This window comes from Erinaceus europaeus, chromosome 14 (assembly GCF_950295315.1).
Source record: "Erinaceus europaeus chromosome 14, mEriEur2.1, whole genome shotgun sequence".
Lineage (NCBI taxonomy): Eukaryota > Metazoa > Chordata > Mammalia > Eulipotyphla > Erinaceidae > Erinaceus > Erinaceus europaeus.
Window position 1 is genome coordinate 48,795,825 of NC_080175.1, and position 14,384 is coordinate 48,810,208.

A 14,384-nucleotide genomic window follows, 5' to 3' on the forward strand; every position below is an offset into this window, starting at 1 on the left:
TTTCTGGCTGTCTCTATCTAATAAATAAAAAATAAAGATAATAAAAATAAATTAATTAAGTAAATATTTCATACAGACAATAGTATAAAAATAGAAAGAAAACCATACAAAATGTATATTAATATAAATTTTGGTTCTTTAAAAGGGTAAAAAAAAATGACAAACCCTTGGACAGACTCACTGCAAAAAAAAAAAAAAATTGACTCAAATCAGTAAGATTGTAAAACAAAGATGAGATGTCACTGCAGACACCACAAAAATCCAAACCATAATATGAGGCTTCTATGAACAAGTGTATGCCACCAAGTTAAAGAACCTGGAAGAAATGGGAGTGTTTCTAAAAACATATAACCTTCCAAAATTGAACCAATAATAACTAAAAAAAAAAATAAATAAACAGGCCAATCACAGATGAAGAAATAGAAACAGCTATCAAGAAATTCCTCAGCAATAAAATTCCAGGTCCCGATGGTTAGTACCTAAACTTTTTAAGCTCTTCCAAAAGATCAAGACACAAACATACTCCCATCCACCTTCTATGAAGCTAATGTAACCCTGATACCAAAATCAGATAGGAATATAACAAAAAAGCAGACAATAGACCAATATCTCTGATGAACATAGGTGCTAAAATACTGAAAAAACCATAACCAGCCATACACAGCATATATTAAAATTTTTTCATCATGATAAGTGGAATTTATCCCAGTGATGGTAGGCTTCTTCAATATATGTAAATTAATCAATGTGGTCAACTACATCAATAAAAGAAAAACCAAAAATCATATGATTATCTCAATAGATACATAGAATGCCTTTGACAAAATCCAACATCCCTTCATGATCAAAGCACTACAAAACATGGGAATGGATTGAAAATTCCTTAATATAATGCAGTCCATATATAGCATAGCTACAGTCAACATCATACACAATGGTGAGAAGCTGAAAGTGTTGCTACTCAGATCAGTTACTAAACAGGGCTTTCCTCTATCAACATGGCATTGAAAGTTCCTGCCATAGCAATCAAGCAAGAAAAAGGAATTAAGGGGATGCAGATTGGAAAAAGAAGTGAAACTATCATTATTTGCATATACTATGATTTTTATATATAGAGAGAAAAAAACTAACAATCCAGCAGGAAGCTCAAGGAAATTATCAAGCAACATATAGTAAGGTGTCAGGCTACAAAATTAACATAAAAATGATAGTGATATTCCTCTATGAAAACACTTAGTTAGAAGAAGGACATTTGGTAGTGGATATATATATGTAGATGGAGCCTAGAAAGGAATAGAATGGTGTCAGGTGATAATGCACTTGGTTGAGCAGTGTCCAAGGACCCAGGTTTGAGCCCTCTGTCCCCACCTGCAGGGGAAAGCTTTGTGAGTACTGAAGCAGGGCTTCAAGTGTCTCTCTGTCTCTTTCTCTCTATGTCTCCCTCCCTTCTTGATTTCTTACTTTTTCTCTTCAATAAATAAATAAAAACAACAAAAAATTAAAAAGAAAGGAAGAGAATGCAAGACTGTAGTAAAATAGGTAAATATATAGAAATGTAGACAGATAGTTATAGAAATAATAGAAAACCCACATCTATAACCTTGAGAGAACTACTTCAGTTTCCAATGAAGGGAATTAGAACACAGAACCCTGGTGGTGGGTAATGTATGGAATTATACACATGTTATCCCAAAATTTTGTAAATCAATATTCAACCACTAATAAAAATAAGTAAAAAATGAGACAAAAATAAAGTATGCAGGTAGAGGAAGAAATGAATAGAAGATGTTCAAAGTATAATGTTTAATGAATAGTTTTTGAAAACAATGGTGCTATCCATGGGGGTGGAGAAGGGAGAGACTTCGGTGAGTATGTGGTGGTAGGTGCAGTATAGAACCAAAGATCTTGAAAGCTTATGATTATTTATTTATTTATTTATTTATTTTGCCTCCAGCATAATTGTTGTGTCTTGGTACTAGCACTATGAATCTACTGCTCCAGGCGACCATCTTTTCCCATTTTATTGGATAGGACAGATAGAAATTGAGAGGAGAGAGAAGATACAGACACTTGTCTGCACACCGTAGGCTGTACCTTAGAAGCCTGAGGCCAGTCAGTGTCTGGAGAGTCCCTAAGCAAGGACTCTGCAATTACAACACCTCACACACCCACTGTCCATGCCACCTCTGTCTCCTCTTGCACATACCTCCATGATTCCTCCAAGTAGGCTTCTGAGCCAGAGCCAGGTATGACACCTATTCTGTGACCCCACACTGTGACCTCATTGTATGACTTGAATTGAGCTTTCTATTGTGTTCTCCTTACTGTGGTCTCCTGGTGTAAATTTACTGTGACTTCATATGTGACCCTGCTATGTCTTCCTACTGTGACTTTGGATGCACCCTGGTTCTGTGCCTTTGTGCTGTGAAGTCCCTGCATGTCACACTTTATATTTAGGAGGAAAACTGTCTGTTGAGTAAAGAGTGAAGGAGAAGGTTTGCCCTGTTCAAAGGCTGTGTAACTCCAGAATGGCTGCATTGCAGCCCTGATCTCGATTTGACAGTGTATAATGTGGGGTACTTGCAATGATTAACTTGAGATGGACCCCACAAGTGTGGTTACTGTCTTCTGACAGAGGCAGCAGAGAGCATCTCACACCCCCATATGTTGAAAAACAGAAAAGTGGCACCTGGTAATTGGGAGATAATTTTCCTGGACCACTGTCTGCCAACTTTGGTGCTCACTATAGGATGGGTAGACTACAGTCCAGAAGATCCCATGACCAGGCACATAGTATAGTACCAAGGAGCTGGATGTAGTAGATATATGGTCAAGCCAGCTCCAGGAGTATGAATTGGAGTCTAAAAGACCCCCTGTAGATTGTGTCTTGCTCCAAGACGATGGGTATAGAATTAATAAAATATAACCCAGTCAGGCACCTGCTACAGGACTAGCTAGATTGGTCAAGGAGATACATAGTCAGGCACTGCTCCAGTCTCAGGTCCAGGAGTCCAACTTTGCATCTACCCCCATCTAGGAGTCCCTCCATCTATATACCCACACTGGAATCAGCTTGACCTAGATAAAATCAGGTTTACAAGGATGGGAGGAGTACTTATCTTTGAATACACTAGTATGAGACACAAGCAAGTGTTCTATGTGATGGTGGTCCCACAAGGTAAGGTAAGGATGGCTGGGCTAGGGACAAAAGTCATGTATATCTCTATAGAGGGATGTCCCATACTCATTACTGACATTGCTTCCACACTTGTTCCAAGTCACCCAGAGATTGGAATCTGCATTAGAAGTTCAGGAAGAATGACAGCCCTAAAGCTCCATATCTCCCTCTCTGCCCTCAGCACACTGTCTGCGGACACATATCCATTGGTTCTTCTCTTATTGGACCACCAAATCCCCTGATACTTTGAATAGACCCTTCCAGAAAATAGCTTCTCCTCACCAGTCCTTGACACACTTCAGCAGTGTTTATGGAGACACGAACTTGTGTTGTAGCCATTCAAGCTGGTCTGTTTTTCTTCACCTTATTCTCTGACAAAAACACAATCACCTTAGGGTGGGGCCCACTTTCCTGCATGCTTCTCTCAATTCAAATAAAATAATATTGCATCGGTGGATCGCAGCCCAATCAACGCAATGAGTGCCACCCCAGCATGCTTCACTTCAGACTCTGTCCAGAGACTTCAGGTGTGGAATGACAACACTTCAGTTCATCACTCGAGTGAGACCTTTCCTTTCATAATATTCTCTAATTCCATTCCAAGTGTTCCACTCCTTAATAAAATCCCCAAACCTAGATATAGTCCAGGTCCCCTGAGATAGAGCGTATGTTCACATGTGCCCATAAACTAGGGAAAAATATATACCTGAAAGCTGAAGTACACAAGAGCCTGCAGGGAATACCCCCTTGCTGGGATAGCCTGAGGGTGCTTCTTCCTGAGCAAATGCTCTCTGGGTTGGAGAGAACTCAACTGGAGCCAACCTAGGCTGCTGCATGGGAGAGAGATCAGGAACTCGTGCCGAGCTAGCATCGCAGGAGATACACTCTGGAACTCTCAGTGCCGGAAAGCAATTCCAAGTGTTTTAAAACAGAAGAGCAGCTGTTATATATACTCGCCTGCCAGGAGCCATTTCTCTGCTTGATAAGCTTTGAAACAATGGAAGCCCTCAAGACAAGTTTTCATTTCCCCCTGGGCAGACCATTTACCCTCAGGTAGACCATTTATCAGAAATCAAGTGACACAACACATAGTTGTGGTAACAAACATGGTTTCGGCCATTGTATGTTGCAAGGAACATTCCACTTTGATGATTGCTCCCCCTCCTCCTCCAGCACTCCCCCCTTCCCCAAAGCCTTATAATACCTGTGAACACAATAAAATTTTGCAGCTTGATCAGAATCCTGTCTTGCTGTCATTCTTTTGTGTCTCTTGTCCCTGTCATTCCAGGTTCCGAGGTTCCCAGCCCCTGTTCACCGCCCAGCTGGTCAGGGCATCTGGCGCCTGGACAAAGAAGCCTTCTGGACCTAGGAACACCGCTGATCGAGAGGGTAGGCCTATCCGAATTAACTGAGCCACTACGGCCAAGGGAGTAACGCAAAGGCTCACATAGATCGCCACGGAACTGCCCGGCCATGAGTTGCATCTAGAGGAGTGTCACAGCGGCGAGGTAAGCTCTACCATGGGATATGAATTTGGTAAACAAGACTTCTTTATTAAAGGACTCAAGGAGTCCCTCAAGACACGAGGAGTAAGGGTTAAGAAAAAGTATCTCAAGAAGTTTTTTTTGTGTGTGTGAGTGATGTTTGTCCATGTTTTCCCTTAGAGGGGACTATTGATGAAAAAAGATAGGCTAGAGTAGGAAACTGTTTAAGAGATTTTTATGAGACCTTTGTTCCAAAAAAGATTCCAGTACAGGCTTTTTCTTATTGGAATTTAGTAAATGATATACTCAAAGTCTATAAACATTGTCCTTATGTACAGTGAGTCATGAGAGAGGGAGAAAAAGTCTTACAGGGACATTCCTTGCCACCTTCTGTTTTTGAGTCTGTCTCTATTCCCATGCCTGATTCAGGAGACCCCTCCCCTGAGGCCGCCTGCTAAGTGCCCTCCTGTTAAGATTTACCCCTCTTTGACAACCTTAAGACCCCCCGCAACTAGCACAAAAATCAGCTTCCCTTAGAATATTAGTAGAAAAAAAACAAAAACGAGAGCATTTACAATTAGTTGAAGAACTGTGGGCTCTTGATTTGGCATTATCTTAAAATTACCCAGCCAAAAATATCCAGCTTTTTTCCCCTCTACTCTCAGAAAGCATTAAACCAGTTCTGAGTGCGATCTTATCTGGCTAGCAAGCTATTTAGAGAAAGAATGAAATCAATCAAACAAGACATTCTCTTTAACTTAAAAGCTATTAATCAGAGAACCAGTACACACTTTTGATAGAAATTTAATGATTTATTTCTTTAAAACTGTAAAATGTACCTTAGCCCAGAAAAAGAACTTTCAAAGATTTTTCTCCGCGCTTCTCTGTGCATGGTGGTAAACTAAGCCCACCTGTTCCGTCCACACAGCCAATCACGGCACAGAGCTCCTGCTCCACAGATTGGCAAAGACTTAAGTCAATCATTCTTAGCCACAAACGCCCCTCCTGTGAGGCTGTGAGTTAGAAATCCAAAAGCCGCTTTTCAAAGGGAAAATTTTTCTTTTCAACAAAAATGTCTGTTTTAAGTCTGTACCTTTTTTTGATTAATGTGTGTTAACCCCTAAGTAACTAAAGTTTGTTTTAAGTTTTAAATAAGATTTAGTTAAGCTAAATGTGGTTTTAAAGATCCTGACTCATAGAGTTGGCACACCTTTACCAGAGTAAAAATATAGGACAGTTTCATCCTTCTAATAGCTAATATCAGCACAATTCATTAGTTAAAAGATTTTCTGAGATATCTAGGCATGGTAAAATGCCTCTACAGTCTCTCTTACTCTTGTGAGAATTGTAAATCTTACCAGCACTCCAATACCAACTGCCACTGTTTGTAACAAATTCCATGCTTGATTGGTTTTCTAATAACCCAGTCCGGGTAAAGCAGTGGCCTTGCCAAGAAAAAAGGGTTAAATGTGGTATTCCTGGCCTGATAAAATTTTTTATTCAGCAGATGTGATTCAACAAAATTATTTAGTGTAAAATGGTCATCTAAAAGAAATATTAACAGTAAAAATTTATTTTGAACATTTCAGCTATGAGGTTTATCTTAGCCTTTTAAGTTACCTATCCAAATCAAAGTAAAAGATAAATTAAGTTGTGTACCTACCCTTGTTCATAGCTGCCCTAAGGGTGTGATAGCTTTGTGATAAGCAAAGATCCTAACAAACAAAGTTTAACGTTTTACTTAAAATTGTTTAAGTGACTCAAAAAAAAAAGGTTTTAAAATACTTTCTCAACTAAACAGGCAAAACTGGCTTGGGTTAGTAAAAGATAACACAATGGTTATGTTAATTATTGACATGCCAGAGGCTTTTGCTCTGGTTTTCCTCTTTACATCTTTCTGCTTTTAAAAATTATCTGGTTTGTCTTAAGACGCTGTCAGAGATTTATTCTTGGCAAATGGTGTTTTTGGTCTGATAGAAGATTTGTTTTGGAAAATCCTGATTTAACAAAATTATTATTTCGAACATTTAAGCTATGAGGTTTTATTTTAGCCTTTTAAGTTGCCATATTAGAGTTCTAAGGAGCAAAATCTATTAAGAGTTTTATATCTATGCTTACTCATGATAGCCTTTTGATGAGTAAAGATCTTAGTAAACTAAAGTTATAATAGTGTGCTTAAACTGTCTAATCAGTTTAAAATAATGCTAAAAAATGGTAAACATTTTATCATGTCAACACATTAGGTATTGACTTTCTATAACATATGGTATATTTTAATAAAGAGCCTTCAGAAATGATAAAACTCAAGCCAGTTCTAACCATTAGATCATCAATTAAGTTGGTACAAGTTCCTTCCCTAAATAAATAATTATAGGTACATCTGCACATGAAGAACTGACTGCTCGTATGGTAAGATTTAAAACTAAACATTTTTCATTTTTTATTTATGGGTGTATGATGACTCCTAAAGTCACTCATATTCTAAAATTTTTCTCATTTTTCAAGCCTCTTAAAATTTTAATGCTTGACCTGCCATAGTGAGAGCACTTTACTGGCTCCTGTATTGTTTAATTAAGATCCTGCTATTCAGACTTTTAAGATTAATCTCCATTGACAAAAGCCAATGCTCTCTAGCAGACTGATGTAATTTGCCTGCCCATGTTTAGTAAACAAAAACATTTTTTCTTTCTCAGTTGGTATTTTTTCCAAATTTATGTGGGCTACAGCTCAAACAAGAAAAACTAAAACCCTTAAGCTTAATTAATAAAAGAGAAGGGGAATGCACCCACCAGTATTCAGTTGGCTAAAGTGTCAATGAAGTAACTATACTAAACCTTAATATTTACAAAAATTCGAATTGTCCATTTATTATATCTCATTGACAAAGCCACCCACTCTCCCAGCCATAGAGACATATTCTTTTTCTTCTGTTTTTCAACACTGGATGTCCATTTTTGTTATCCTTTTATTATGGTGGATGACATTATTGCTCTTGCAAAATCCACAGTCCCTGTTGGCAAGTCCTTACCACAAAGGACGCCATGGCAGTATATACTCCAGCTAACCGCACCAGCCTATCCAAGTCTTCTCTTTCTGATGACCTACCACTGCTGACTTCATCTTTGCATGTTTATTGACTGCTCACTTTTCTCAAAATATTCCTCATGTTCAAGGAACCTCACCTAATGTGTATGCACCTCCTCTGTGTTTTGCTACACCATCCTATATTTTCATGTCAATTCTTCTCTACCTGGTCCTTGCCTCCTAGTTTTGCTTGTTCCACAGCTGACCCTCTATGAAGAAGAAAAATTTCATCAGTTGGCGCTGACGACCACCAGAGGACCAGATGTGCTGTGTTTATTCCCCTGGACATAACATCCACTAACTGCTTCCCTTAGACTTGCTGGTGACATGCTAGGACACTATATATTCCTCCCATAAATTTTCTGACAAATTACAACAGGTTATAGACTCCACCACAAATAGTCTTGAGTCACTACAGAGCCCCTTATGGGATCCTTGATTAGTCTTTTGTTAATTATTACCTTAGGACCATTTATTTTCAATAAGATTACTGATTTATAAAATGGCATATTGACTCCTTGGCATCAAAACCTTTGCAGATACATTATCACAGATTTGATTTGTCTGATAGAGGCCTGGCTGAACCTGAGGATGACAGACCTCCTTTTCGGATGGCATAAAACTCAGAATTATGCATTGAGACCTCCAACCTTGGCAGGGCAAGGACACCAGTAAGGGGTGCAAGGCAAATCACTGCAGGGGGAGGACCCTATAGTCCGCCTCTGAGTCCCCCGTGAAGCAAACCTGATTTGCATGGAGGTTGGTGTCAGCAACAAAAATTGTTTCCCTGGAAACTGTGGCTCTGCCTCCCCTCCCCAAAAAGACACCAAGAGCCTTATAAGATGTGGGAAGATTGGTTTTGCATTCATCCCGCGGGAGGAATCGGGTCAATACTTCTCCCCTCTGGTTAATGCCAACCAAAACTGCTGTTAAGGTCTCTTCCCCTCACCCTCGATTTCCTGCCTCAGTTAAATTCCAATGAAAGGAGGAGATGCCAGGAGCCATTTCTCTGCTTGATAAGCTTTGAAACAATGGAAGCCCTCAAGACAAGTTTTCATTTCCCCCTGGGCAGACCATTTCCCCTCAGGTAGACCATTTATCAGAAATCAAGTGACACAACACATAGTTGTGGTAACAAACATGGTTTCAGCCACTGTATGTTGCAAGGAACATTCCACTTTGATGATTGCTCCCCCTCCTCCTCCTCCTCCTCCTCCTCCTCCTCCTCCTCTTCCTCCTCCAGCACTCCCCCCTTCCCCAAAGCCTTATAATGCCTCTGAACACAATAAAATTTTGCAGCTTGATCAGAATCCTGTCTTGCTGTCATTCTTTCGTGTCTCTTGTCCCTGTCATTCCAGATTCCGAGGTTCATAGCCCCTGTTCACCGCCCCGCTGGCTGGGGACTCGCCAAGTAGGGTGGAAACAGGATGTGAGGTAGAGAGGGTGGAGCAAAAAGAGATTGGTGGAAATCAGGGTGTGACAAGGAGAGAGGGTGAAGCAAAAAGAGAGTATGAACCAGCGGGATTAAACCAATGCCCTGGAGGCAGGGTGGTGCTTAGTTAAGAGTGGTTTATGTAAATAGACCTCAGCTTTAAGTAGGATCAAACCAATGCCCTGCAGGCATAACAGTGCTTAGTTAAGCAGGATTAGAGACAGAGGCTTTAAGTGGGGGAGGGGGACTGGCATACTACCCAACACCCCCCAACACTTCATCTGCACTATTACAGTCTTTAGGTCCATGGTTATTGAACAATTTGTTTGGCTTTGTATGTTAACTCTCTTTCCAGCCACCAGGTTCCAGATGCCAGCATGATGCCGACCAGACTTGCCTTGACAGACAACCCCACCAATATGTCCTGGAGCTCCACTTCCCCAGAGACCCACCATACTAGGGAAAGAGAGAGGCAGACTGGGAATATGGATCAACCAGTCAATGTCCATGTTCAGTGAGGAAGCAATTACAGAAGCCAGACCTTCCACCTTCTGCAGCCCACAACAACCTTGGGTCCATACTCCCAGAGGGATAGAGAATGAGAAAGCTATCAGGGGAGGGGATGGGATATGGAGATCCAGTGGTGGGAATTGTGTGGAACTGTACCCCTCTTGTCCTATGGTTTTGTTAATGTCTCCTTTCTTAAATAAAAAAAACATCATCACACAAATAGTGAGTTAGTGGACATGAACATTAATGGAGTAATCATAACTGAAATTTAGAGCACTGACTGCTAACCACTTCGCAGACTGTATGCATTCAAAACTCACAGATGAACCAGATGATAGATAAATGATTGATATGATGATATGATATAATATGATATGATATGATATGATGATATGATATGGGTTAGATAACGTGTCACAAGTATAGTTGCATATATAATATGTACAACACCATATATGAAATCCATGAATTGAAATGAAAATTTAAGTGTTGTAAAGATATATAGATTGAGCATGGGAGTACCTAGTGGGCTAAAGGATGTTATGACTGGCAAATTCATAAATGCAAAGTCCAGTCTGTGTTCCAACTGATCTCTTTCTGTTTGTTTCTGTTTGGGTGGATAAATTATTGTTATTTTTATTACTATTACTATTTTCCACGCAATTTTATTTGTGTTTGTTAATGGCTTACAAGATTATAAGATTACTAACCATAACCATCAACAAACCACTATTTCAAACATAAGCACAATAATTTCTACCAAGAAATCGACAGTCTCTCTCTTCTTTCTTATGTCCACTCCACTCATTCCTTCTTTATTACTTTCTTTTTTTTTGCAAGTCCATGTGAATCATATCTCTAGATTTCACATGTGAGTGAAACCATCCAACAGATGTCTCAACTTTGAACTTATTTTGCTAAAAAATAATCACATCCAGTTCCATCCATTTTTGTCAGAAAGGATCCAATATTATCTTCTAATTGAAGATTTGTATTCCATGCAGTGCATATCTCACAACTTCTTTTTTAAGTCTTTACTTTTATTAAGGAGATTAATGGTTTATAGTAAATACAGTTGTTGATATATATGTAAAGTTTATCAGTTTTCTTCAAAACACTCTCACCCCAAATGTAGGTCTTCCTCTACCACCATGCACCACGACCTAAGATACCTCTCCTTGAGTCCTTTACTTTGGATCAATACATAAAACCCAGACAAAGCTCTATTTTGTGTTTCCCATTCTGTTCTTATTTATCAACTTCTGTCCATGAGTGAGATCATCCCATATTCATCTTTCTTTTGCTGGTTTATCTCACTTAACATGATTTCTTCAAGCTCCATCCAGAATGAAATAGATAAGGTTAATTATTGATTCTTAATAGATTAGTAGTATTCCACTGTGTATATATACCACAACTTACTCAGTCATATGTCTGTTGTTAAACATCTATGTTGCTTCCAGATTTGGACTATTACAAGGTGTGCTGCTATGAACATAAGTACATACATTTTTTTGGATGGATGTCTTTGAGTCCTTAGAATATATCCCCAAAAGAGGAATTGCTGGTTCATAAGGTAGGTCCATTTCTAGCCTTCTGAGAATTCTCCAGACTGATATCTATAGGAGCTGTACCAATTTATATTCCCACCAGCAGTTTGCACACCACTGTCTCCACAACCTACTCATAATTTGTTGTTTTATGGTGTATGGGATTCTCACAGGAGTGAAATAGTATCTCCTTCTTGTCTTTTTGCATTTCTATGACAATCAATGGCCTAGTCCTTTTTTTTTTTCATATTTGTTGACCTTTTGGATCTCTTCATTTGTTAAATAACATATTCTCCACATTTTTGAATGAGGTTATTAGGTTTTTGTTGCTGAGTTTGGTGAGCTTTTTATAAATTTTGATTATTAGCCTCTTCCCTGATATATAGCAATAAGATCTTCTCCCATTCAGTGAGAGGTCTCTTTGTATGGCAGTTTCATACTTCTGGGTTCTATTTTCTATCCCATTCATATGAGTATGTGTTTTTTTTCAATTCCACACTATTTTAATTACTATTGTATTATAACATAATTAGAAGGCAGCAAGTTTTATGCCTTCATTTTTCTTCTCCCCCCCCCATAAGAATTGCTTTGATTCTTCTCTTATGGTTGCATACTAATTTTATCTTATTTGGGGGGGTTAATGATTTATAGTATACTCTATCACATATATTCTCATCTTCCCTTCATTGGAATCTGGGAGACACACTAGGACCTTAATGACCATCCTGCCCCTTCCCTCTCTTTTTCTAGAGTCTTTTGCTTTGGTTCAATATGCCACAGCACCCAGGTTTCACTTTATATCTTTCTTGTTGTTTTCTTATAATTAAATTCCACCTATAAGTGAGGTCATTTAGTTTTTGTTTTTTTTTCTCTTTCTGACTTGTCTCACTGAATGTGATTCCTACAAAACTTCTGACTGCCGGGATAGCCTGAAGGTACTTCTTCCCAAGATAGTGCTCTCTGGGTTGGAGAGAACTCGACTGGAGCCGATCTAGGCTGCTGCGTGGGAGAGGGATCAGGAACTCGTGCCGCACTAACTTTGCAGGAGATACACTCTGGAACTCTCGGAGCCAGAAAGCAATTTCCAAGTGTCTTTAATCAGAAGAGCAGCTGTTTTTATACTCTCCAAGTAGGGTGGAAACAGGATGTGATATAGAGAGAGTGGAGAGAAATGTGACTGGTGAAAATCAGAGTGTGACAAGGAGGGGGCGGAGCAGGCAAGAATCCTATCACTGAACCACCAATGCCCTAGAGGGAGTGCTTTATGTAAATGTAAAAGTGATTTATGTAAATAGACCAAAGCTTTGAATGGGATTAAATCTATCCCTATATAGGCATATGGTTAAGCAGAATCCAGGGGGAGCTGGCATATTATCCAACATCTGACCATGATAGTTCAAATGAGATGACCTCATTCACTTTTAACTGTTTATATTTTGTTGTCTGTATGTATCACAACTCCCCTACTCACCCATCTGCACTGGGCATTGGGATTGCTTCTAAGTTTCTGCATGGCAAAAAGAATCTCTACCATAACAAAAAGATCTCCCACTTAGTGAGGGACTGTCAGGGGACTGATAACCAAAATGCATAAAAATCAGCAATAAAAAGAGAAATAACCTCATTGAAAAATGATGGGAAGATATATGGGCAGAGTCTTCCCCAAAGAAGACATCCAAAATGCCAACAGACATATGAAAAAAAATGTGCAAAGTCACTGATGATTAAGGAAATGCAAGTAAAAACAACCACTTTATAACTGTGAGAATGTTCCACATTAGAAAAGACAAATGCCAACTGTTGGAGAGTTTGTTGGAGCAAAGAGACTCTCCTACATTGCTGATGAGAATGTAATTTGGTCCAACTTCTAAGGAAAACAGACTAGAGATTTATTAGAACTCTAGAAATGGACCTTCCTTATGACACAGCAATCCCTCTCTTAGGGATTTATCCAGGAGAAACAGAAAAAAAAAACCTGAAAAGACCTATGTACACCAATTTAATAGCCCAAATTTGTTTGTAATAGTCCACAATGATTTTTAAAATTGGCCCATGCCCTAGAAACCCACTATTAATGTTTTGATATGGATTTCACTAAATGTGTACTTTTCTGTAAGTAAACATTTTACCAAATGTTTTTTATTCCAATCCATGAATATGGAATGTTTATCCATTGTTTTCTATCTTCTATTTCTTTCAACCATGTCTTATGCTTTTTATTGAACATGTTGTTTACTTATTAAGTTTACTCCAGGTACTTAATAATTTTGATGAGATTATAAGTGGAATAGTTTTCTTAGATTCATTTATGTATAATTCACTGTTCACACATATAAATATGGCACCTTGTTTCCCTTTACTGTTCTTTATTCTTAATTCCCACCTATTAGTGAGATCACTAGGTATTGTCTTTCTCACTCAACATGATACATTCTAGCTTTTTTATATTGATTTTAATGCTGTATCTTTAGTGTATTTATATTTTAAAGATTTATTTTCATGAGACATAATGCATAAGAGAGATGAGAGAGACAGAAAAAAACAGAATACTTTCGAGCTCTAACATATTGCAGTTCCAAGAACTGAACTTGTGGCTTCTAGTACTAAAACCATGAAACTCGATGTCCCCAGTCCTTTATTCATATACTCACCCAGGAGAGGCTACAGGCAGGACCGGGTAAGGGCAGGGCAGGTCAGCACACAAGGCACAAGGGGGATAGTCAGGTCACTTGGACTGAGTGGGGATTCCTCAAGCCTACAACCCAGGGTCACATCTGAGAGGCACAAAGATGGTAAGAACTGAGCTGGAACAGACTCTAGAGATGGTCTTGGGGTGTTGCCCCTGCAGTGTTTTTTTTTTTTTTTTTTTTTTTTTTGAGAGTCATGTGTCCTTCTAAAGAACTCCATTTGAAGTTCTAAGGAACTTGTAAAGATCCCCCACACACATCTCCCACACAGCACCTGGGCCCTGGGGCCAAGGCAGGCAGCATAGACCTGCAATGTCTACATTGTAAAGAGAAGGGGGTTGGGCAAGACTATCTGCCCCCTACTTCCCACATTCGAGCAAACTGCTGCCTAGTCATCCTACTGTAATCTCCTATTTTTCTTTTCCTATATTTCATTTATTTTTATTATATTATTTGCTC